The 8483-nt window shown below is 43.3% G+C and overlaps 1 protein-coding gene and 1 long non-coding RNA gene across 4 annotated transcripts in view; one reads left to right on the forward strand and one right to left on the reverse strand.

The window, feature by feature from the left end:
* The window catches only part of FBXO9 (F-box protein 9), a 44562-nt gene extending 42580 nt beyond the window's left edge, over positions 1 to 1982 (reverse strand). For all 3 annotated transcript variants that reach the window (XM_077903647.1, XM_077903646.1, XM_077903648.1), the window contains exon 1: positions 1899 to 1982. The gene's annotated coding sequence lies outside the window, so the exon portion shown is untranslated. The remainder of the gene's footprint in view (positions 1 to 1898) is intronic.
* Positions 1983 to 5599: 3617 nt separating this feature from the next.
* LOC144317361 (uncharacterized) lies at positions 5600 to 8392 on the forward strand. Its single transcript, XR_013383328.1, has 3 exons — positions 5600 to 6355; positions 7018 to 7048; positions 8250 to 8392. It is a non-coding gene; the product is annotated as an uncharacterized LOC144317361 (long non-coding RNA).
* Positions 8393 to 8483: the final 91 nt, after the last annotated feature.

The raw sequence follows: 8483 nt of genomic DNA on the forward strand, positions 1-8483 counted from the left end.
CACTATAAAGCTACGTTAACCAAAACAGTATGGTACTGGGACAAAAGCAGACACAAAGATCAGTGGAACAGAATAGAGAGCCCAGAAATAAGCCCACACCTAAATGGTCAATTAATGTACAACAAAGGAGTTAAGAATATGCAATGAGGAAAAGAACAGTCTCTGCAATAAATGGTGCTAGGAAAGCTAGACAGCTACATGCAAAAGTATGAAACTGGGCCATTTTCTCATACCACACACAAACAAACTCAACATGGATTAAAGACCTAAATATGAGACCTGAAACCATAAAACTCATAGAAGAAAACACAGGCAGTAATCTCTTAAACACTGGCCTTAGCAATATATTTATGGATACGTCTTTTCAGGCAAGGGAAACAAAGGCAAAAATAATCTACTGGGACCACATCAAAATAAAAAGCTTTTCATAGCAAAGGAAACAAGACAAAAAGGCAACCTACTGATGGGAGAAGAGATTTGCAAATGATAATCCAAAATATATAAAGAATTTATATAATTCAATACTAATAAAATAATTCTATTAAAAATGGGCAGAGGACTTGAATAGACATTTTTCTAAAAAAAGACAATGGCCAACAGTTAACATGAAAAGATATTCAACATCACTAATCATCAGGAAATGAAAATCAAAACCACAAGGAGATATTAACCTCGCACCTGTCAGAATGGCTAGAATCAAAAAGGTAAGAAGTAACAAGTTGGTAAGGATGTGGGGAAAAAAATGGCATCCTTGTGAACTATTCCAACTACTTTGGAAGACAGCATGGAAGTGCCTCAAAAAAATTAAAATGGAAATAGCATACAATCCAGTAATTCCACTACTGGGTATTTTTTTTTTAATTTTTATTTATTTATGATAGTCACAGAGAGAGAAAGAGAGAGAGGCAGAGACATAGGCAGAGGGAGAAGCAGGCTCCATGCACCGGAAGCCCGATGTGGGATTCGATCCCGGGTCTCCAGGATCGCGCCCTGGGCCAAAGGCAGGCGCCAAACCGCTGCGCCACCCAGGGATCCCTCACTACTGGGTATTTACCCAAAGGAAACTAAAACACTAATTTGAAAAGATATATGTAACCAAAAAAAAAAAATTTTTTTTTAAAGATACATGTACTTGTTTTTTGCAGCATTGTTAAAAATAGCCAAGATATGGAAGCAACCTAAAGTATCCATCAACAGATAAATGGATAAAGATGTGGTGTATTGTGTACACACACACATACACACACACACACACGGAATATTACTCAGTCACAAAAAGGAATGAGATCTTGCTATTTTTGACAACATGGATGGACCTAGCAGTTATACTGTCAAGTCAACTAAGTCAGAGAAAGATGAATATCATATAATTTCAGTTATGTGTAGAATCTAAAAAACAAAACAAAAGACAAGCAAACAAAATACAGAAATAGATTCATAAATATAGAGAAGAAACTGGTGGGTAGCAGAGGGGGCAATGGGCAAAATAGCTAAAGAATATTAAGTATGAATTTCCAGTTATAAAATAAGTATTACAGAAATAAAAAATATACCTTATGGAATATATAGCCAATGATACTATAATAACATATGGTGACAAATGGTTAAAAAAAATCTGTAACACAGCTTTAATTTGCATATTCTGTAAACCAGCATGAAAATACAGTTAAATTCAATGCAAATAAGAACCAATAAATCTTGGAGCACCTGGCTGGCTCAGTCAGAAGAGCATGGGACTCTTGATCTAGGGTGCTGTGAGTTCGAGCCCCATGATGAGGACAGAGGTTACTTACATACATAAATAATTTTTTAAAAAAGAATTGATAAATCGTAAGTACGACCAATCTTTGCTTATGCATGGAAAGCAATGAATCGAATATACACTTGAAGAAACATGCCTGCAGATCTGTTTCAGCAGGGCTTTCATTTTCATCATCTTCTGCTCTGACAGTATCAGAATGACAATCTTCCTCAGCTTCTGCCTGAGGGGAGAAAAACCAAAATAATCGTCAGGAATATACAAACATCAGTTTCCCTTTATAATCCACATCTCCTTGAGCTACCTGCCCAGTGAAATATTTAGTTGCTTCTCTCTAGGTATCTCCTTCACAGTTTAATGATTTAAACTTCCTATGATTAATGATTTAATGATTCGATACTTTCCTAACACTGAAGAATAAAGGACTTCACTGGGCTCCAGTTAAAATGTGTCAGTAGGTGATTTAAAACAACTATGATTCAAAAAATAACATTTAGCTGCAGCAGAGTTCAGCAAATGGTTTTTCTTTCTTGGATCACTTAAAAGATCATTTTTAGTCCGTATATGGATGTCCTTCCTTTTACATGGCTGTCATGTTACCAATATGTGAGTATGACTTTTGTCTGTTTATTATTTCAAACGTCCTAGGAAAGCTCATTAATCAAAGTCATGTAATAGTGAATGTTTTTATAAAGAAGCCTGTTCTGTTTCATAAGCCCAGATTTTTATTTATTGGATTGATTTATGGTGGAATAAAACTGGACTGGAATTACTGTGCAATGGCTTGGGGCTTAGCAGAGGTCTCAGGTCAGTTTCCTCACATTTTATCCTTGTATTCTCCCTATATGTTTGCTAAATTAAACTGAATCCTACCTTCCCCGGGAAAATGACCCTGTTGCCTCAGGTCAGTCTGTTGCCTAATAGACTTATTAGCAAATGGGACTTGCTCAACACTTCATGTGTTCAGTCCCATAATGTGGCAATAGGGGAAATGACCTGAGAGTCAGAAATAAGAAATAATGAAATCTATTTAACTTGTTCCAAAGATGTAAGCTTTATCACTGTAAATTTTCATTGTAATTCATTTCTAGGACAAAAACATTTGTATTAACACAAATTTTTTTAACTCAACCACCAGACAGACTTGCAGTACTTTACAGAGAAACATAAATAAGCCCCGTTTCTTATCTTATCTCTGACAACCAGGCTCAAAGCAGAGGTGACTTTAAGACTTGAACTAGTTGGTATAAGATAAAGCACTGGGCACACTGAAAAGAATAAATTAATGAAAAACTAAATGAAAGAGGCCAAGATTCTGAATTAGTTTCCAGAAAACTGGAAAATGGAAACATTCATGTATTACCAAATGTATTTTTTAGTCTCTTTAAGCTGGGAGCTTTCCTACTAATAGGAAAATACATAATGAAGGACTTTGAATTTATAGATCCCACTGTAAAGGCTCTTTCTGTTCTCCATTAAGAGGCTGATTTATTACTGTAAACTCTAAGTACAGCTAATAGGAGTGGACCTGAGCTCCCTAGGGTATCCTCTTAGTAACTCAGCCTTCTACCCCTGTCCTAGCAGTCATGCTAACCTGACTTCATTCAAAAGCTTTCCCTGCTCCCTCCAGCTCCAAGCTCTTGCATATGCTGCTTGCTGTCTCCGTCTGGAATAATTTCTTCCTCACTTGGCTATTTCTCATCCTTCAAGGTTCAGCTCAGGGATTATTCAGTAAGAAGCATTTTCTGATCCTCTCAATTGCCTTTGTTTTCCTACAACACTTGTGCTTGTATCAAGCACCTAACACTTGCATTAACGTTATTTTGTCTCTTCCCTAGAGTTAGTGCATTGGGAACAAGGATCAGTCATGTCTGTAATCTCAGAGGGCCAAACACATTGCTTGAGTCATGGTAAAAGTCTATCTAGGCCTCAGCTTTCACATCTGTAAAGAGAGGGCGTTGGATGTGGCAACCTCTGAGGTCCCTTTTCATAGCTGACATTCTATGGTTAAGTTTACCATAAATCACCTTGGGAGATTTATTTGGTCATACCAAATATCTAATGTTGTGCGGGGGGGGGGTCTAGCACAATGTCAGGCTGCTAATAAGTGCTCCAAAAAATTGCCTGAATCAACAAATAAAAAGTCATGTGGACGCATAGAGCATACCTCAAGGGAAAAAAAAAAAGAGAAATCTATGATACAGAAAGCATCTTCTCCCCTGAGTTCCTGTGTTATTCTTGAATTCTTAATCCTTTATGACTTTAATTCTGGCAGTACAAAGACATCAAATTAGGGGTATTACTACATTTTGCCAACTCAAATACCACTTGAAAGAAGTAGGTCCCAGCTGTCACCCAGAGATTTTCACAACTGAGTCCGACCTAAACAGCACCTTTCACTTGAGTAGTTCGTGTCTCTGGCATTTTACTCCTGTTTTACACATGGGATTAATGAAATATTAAAAAAAAGTTAAGTGTTTAATCCTGATCAGGGAAACTACTTCTGAAAGCTTAAGGTCACAGTCCATTACTGCTTTTTCTAGCCTCCAGGTTAACTTCATGAAATACATTCAGCCATCCCTTTATTCAATAAATATTTGTGTGCCTGCGATGAACTCAGTAGTTGGTATCACTTCACACTCGATTCATTTCATCCTAGCCAGAGATGAGTTTCTCAGAGAGGAAATTTTTTCAAAACCAAAGAAAGGCAGCACAGGGCAGAGACCACAAGATTCCAGCATGCAATCGTCCCGCGGAATTTGCGTCGTCGGTTTCTGGAGCTTAACTCCGTCTGTCTTCCTGCGGACCGCGCTGACGCTGCTCAGGCCCTCCCTGCTACGGAGTGAGACCGCACACCTCCAGGGCCGCAGGGCCAGCGGGCAGGTGCGTCCTAAATCCAGGTGCTCCTTAAAGGATCTGAACGCGTTCTCCACTGGTACCGCTTTCCGGAGTGTGTGTTGGGGGGGGGGGGTTAGGAATCAACAAGTGTGTGGGGTTGCCAGGTTCCCCATTCCGTCCTCCCCCCCCTCCCCCGCCGATTTCAGACGCTGCAACGGCTCACCTCGACCCATGCTCACCGCTGTTAATAAAACCCCTCGAGAGGGGCAAGGCTGGTTCAGTGTCCTCCGCCAACCAACAAGCGGCATCCTCCTCTGCCGTCCCGCACCCCCGCTCTGCCCCACGCCGGGGCCCGGCCACGGTCAGGGCTGGCACCCGCTCGCCTCCCGCTCAGGCCGAGGGCCCTGCGGCGGGTGGCGGCCGAGCAGCTCCCACTCCTCGGCTCCACTTCCCGCTCTCTCGGGGCTCCTCCCAGGCCCGACCCCTCTGCACGCCGCACTCGCGCCGCTCTGGGCCCCCCGCCCCCCAGCCCCCTGCCGGGTTACCATGCTGGCGGGGCAGCCGGCCGCGGGCGAGGGGCTCTCCGCGCCCCCTCCGCGCCGCTCCCCCGAGGAGGTGCGCTGGGCGTCCGGGTGCCTACTCCTGCCCGTCTGCTGCAGCGGGGCTTAGCAGAGTTCTCGGTCGGAGAAGCGCACCAGGCAGCGGCAGTAACTGCGGGCCCGGCGTACGGCAGCCATCTTCGCGGGGCAGGGGGCCAGATCCGGGCGCGCTAGAGCGACGGCCGGGAAGTCGCGGAGCGGAGGGACGCCCGCTGCCAGCCGAGGCCGAGGACCGTGCGAGCACCGAGCGTCGGCGCTGCTGGAAACCCCGGACGCCGCGGCGGAGCTGCCCCCTCTACTGCAGAAACCTGGGTCGACGCACTGAGCATGCGCAGTGCCGCCGCCGCCGCCGCCGCCCGCGTGCGCCTCACTGCTACCCCCGCCTCGCGTGCGCTGCCTAGTGGAGGGATCGGGGCCGTCGGCCTCCTGCCTGCGAGGCGGCGTTGCGTCAGGTCCCCACTTCGCCGACCCCAGTTTGAGCCCACGTATGTGTCGCAGTGACCCCCTTAATGCAAACTTTATCTAAACATTATCTAAAAAAACGTTTATGACTCAAATTTAGGGTTGAGACCCTAACGCAAACTTGCCTTAGGTCGAGCATCCACTTGCTGCTCGGTAAGGTCGCTAACACGCTTTTCGGGGGTTCTGTCTGGAGTCCCATGCCAGGAATGCAGGGAAACAGTAAAACTCCACTACAGTCACAGGCTCTTACAATGACTAAACTTTTTGAAAGCATGGATCTGGAGGTTGAGGAAAAGATAGGCTTAGGAGAGAAGCAGGAGGCGGGTAGTGACACCGCGAGGCAAGTCTTACTACAGATCCCATCATGCAATGGGGTAAAGACGTTGAGGCTCCTAAGGCCCTGAAACGCCAGTTCTGCGGCGTCGGCGCCCGCGATGTACTCTGGGATTTGTAGTCCGCTGTTCCGCCTGGAGCGCCGGAACTTACTTGCGATACTAGTCCCACCTCTTAAAGGCCAAACACCCGACTTTGTTTCCTAAGAAGACACTCTAATCTATCAGGCAATTTATTATTTTTCCACATTTTACCTTATTTTCAGTACGGAAGTTTGTATGCTCTGTGAAAACCTACAGGCTCTTACAGGCTCTTATCTTCATTTGGCAAACATTGAGTTTCTACGATTTCTACCAGGCGTCAGGTACTAACAGTGATCAGATTTCCAAGACGCTAGTTCAAGGAGCCCACTGAGTTTAAACCTCTTATCCACTATTATATTCTGGAGGTATTAGAAATGCAGTACGTTCAGCAGAAAAATAGTAAAAAAGAAAAAGGCGGGGGGGAAGATGGCAAAATGGTGAGCTATAATAAGGAAGCCCAGCTATTTTTAACTATTAGGATCCACCCTTGTTTGCCCCCCAAATCGGCCACCTAGAAAAAGTACCTTCATGTTTAACGAAGGCCAAAAAAATTTAAGTTTTTAATTTTTAAAGGAAACTTAAGTCTTTTAAACTTGACTTTCCTCCCAAGACCTCTTTAAAATTGGATTTTGCAATTGAAATGGGGGGGGGGGGGGGTCAGTTGTAAGGATTTATAACCGGAGATTGATAAATGTGATTCACAAACACGAAAGATCAGTTTTGCAAATGAAGAATGAGGTAGATGGAAATGTTTTCAGAACTACTCAATTTCACTGAACATGTTGTTTGCTAATTTAAGATATATTGGTTAATACAGATAACTTCTATTCTAGTTAATAATAAAGCTTAATAAAATAATAATTAGTATCCTATAATTAGGATAAATTAAGCACCTATTTTATTAAACTGCTGTTATGTTTCAATTACTAATTTTCTATTTTAGACCAGTACCTGCTGTATCCACTACACCTCAGGTTTGTATCATCCTATTATATTATATTTACAGGATTATAATTTTCCTGACCTAAATCATTTACTAGCTCAGTGGACCCTTGCTAAAGGTAGACCAAGAGAGTCCCTCTATTTGCTGGGTAGACTTGCATGGACAACTGAATTTGACTAAAACTGTTAATTTTAGATACTTTAAAAATCACTCTTCACCAGAGCAGTATATAATTTGTTAGGCTACCCCTGTTGTCTCTCTCTCTCTTTTCGTTGATAAAGACTTTCAATTTTCGTTTGCCAAATGGTTTGGGTGTTACATAGGTAAACACAAAGATCAATGTTATACATTTGCCAAGAGGCCAGATGATCTTTCCCATTTGGGAAGGGAAATCTTGCATCTTGCAGGTTTTTTTCAATAGGAGGAAGAAGAGTGAGGGATTCAGGTCTTTGATATAGATTCTTTTACGGAAAAAAAAAATGCCTTGAGTTCTTAGAATTCAAAAATAAAAGGAGAGAAAATCGATATGGTGATGAGCTGGAAAATTTAAACTCCGAGAAAGACCCACAATGTGTAAATGGGCTATTGCTTTATTGATGAAAAGTGTGTTGCTTAGGGCAATATGGTTCCCTGGACCAAAAGCATCAGCACCAGAATTCTGGGAAAAAGGCCCAGCAATGTTTTCATAAGCCCCCAAATGATTACGATGCCTCCAAGTAAAGTTGCCCCCTCTGCTATGGGCATTAAACTAGTTCTGAAAAATAGAAAGTCTTGGGGCAATCGTTTAAATTTAAATGCGGGGTTGGGGGTGAAGGGGGGGAGGCTTGAAGCAGTTTTTTTTTTTTTTTTTCAAGTCACTTCAGGACCGTCTTTATATGAATGATTTAAGGTACTGTCTACAACATAATTTATGACACAAGTGAGTGTGTTTAACACACCAGTGCAAGTATTAGATTGCATATAACTTGTTACAGAGGACAATTGTTGCATTAGATACTATCTAGTCTGCTTCCCACCTGGGTGACAATCCAGTCTTTCAAACGGAAGTTGCTACCTATAAAACTCTTCAAGTTCCAATGAATCCTCCCAGGCAATCCGTTGCGTTTTCATGAAAAATAAAATATATATAAGTATATCTATATGTATTTTATTGCGGGGAAAATCCAACACCATCTGCCATCATACCCCATGTTGGAGCGGAACGTTTCAGGGGCATTGATTTCATTGACAAGGTGCATCCCCGGTTACGTTTGCTGAAGCCGGGGGAGAAGATTTTTCACCATGAGCATCAGCCTGTAATGAAACGTCCTCAGAACCCGTGTGCACGGCCTCCAGCTCTACGTCCTGATGCCGGATGCAGCCGACCTGCAGAAAAGGCGTGTGAGTGGGGCCGGGCGGGGGCGGGGCGGGGCGGGGCGGGGCGGGGCGGGGCGCCGGGGTGGTCGGCGGGTGCGCGGCTCCCGGGC

The sequence above is a fragment of the Canis aureus genome, chromosome 7 (genome assembly GCF_053574225.1).
Source record: "Canis aureus isolate CA01 chromosome 7, VMU_Caureus_v.1.0, whole genome shotgun sequence".
In the NCBI taxonomy this organism is placed as follows: Eukaryota; Metazoa; Chordata; class Mammalia; order Carnivora; family Canidae; genus Canis; species Canis aureus.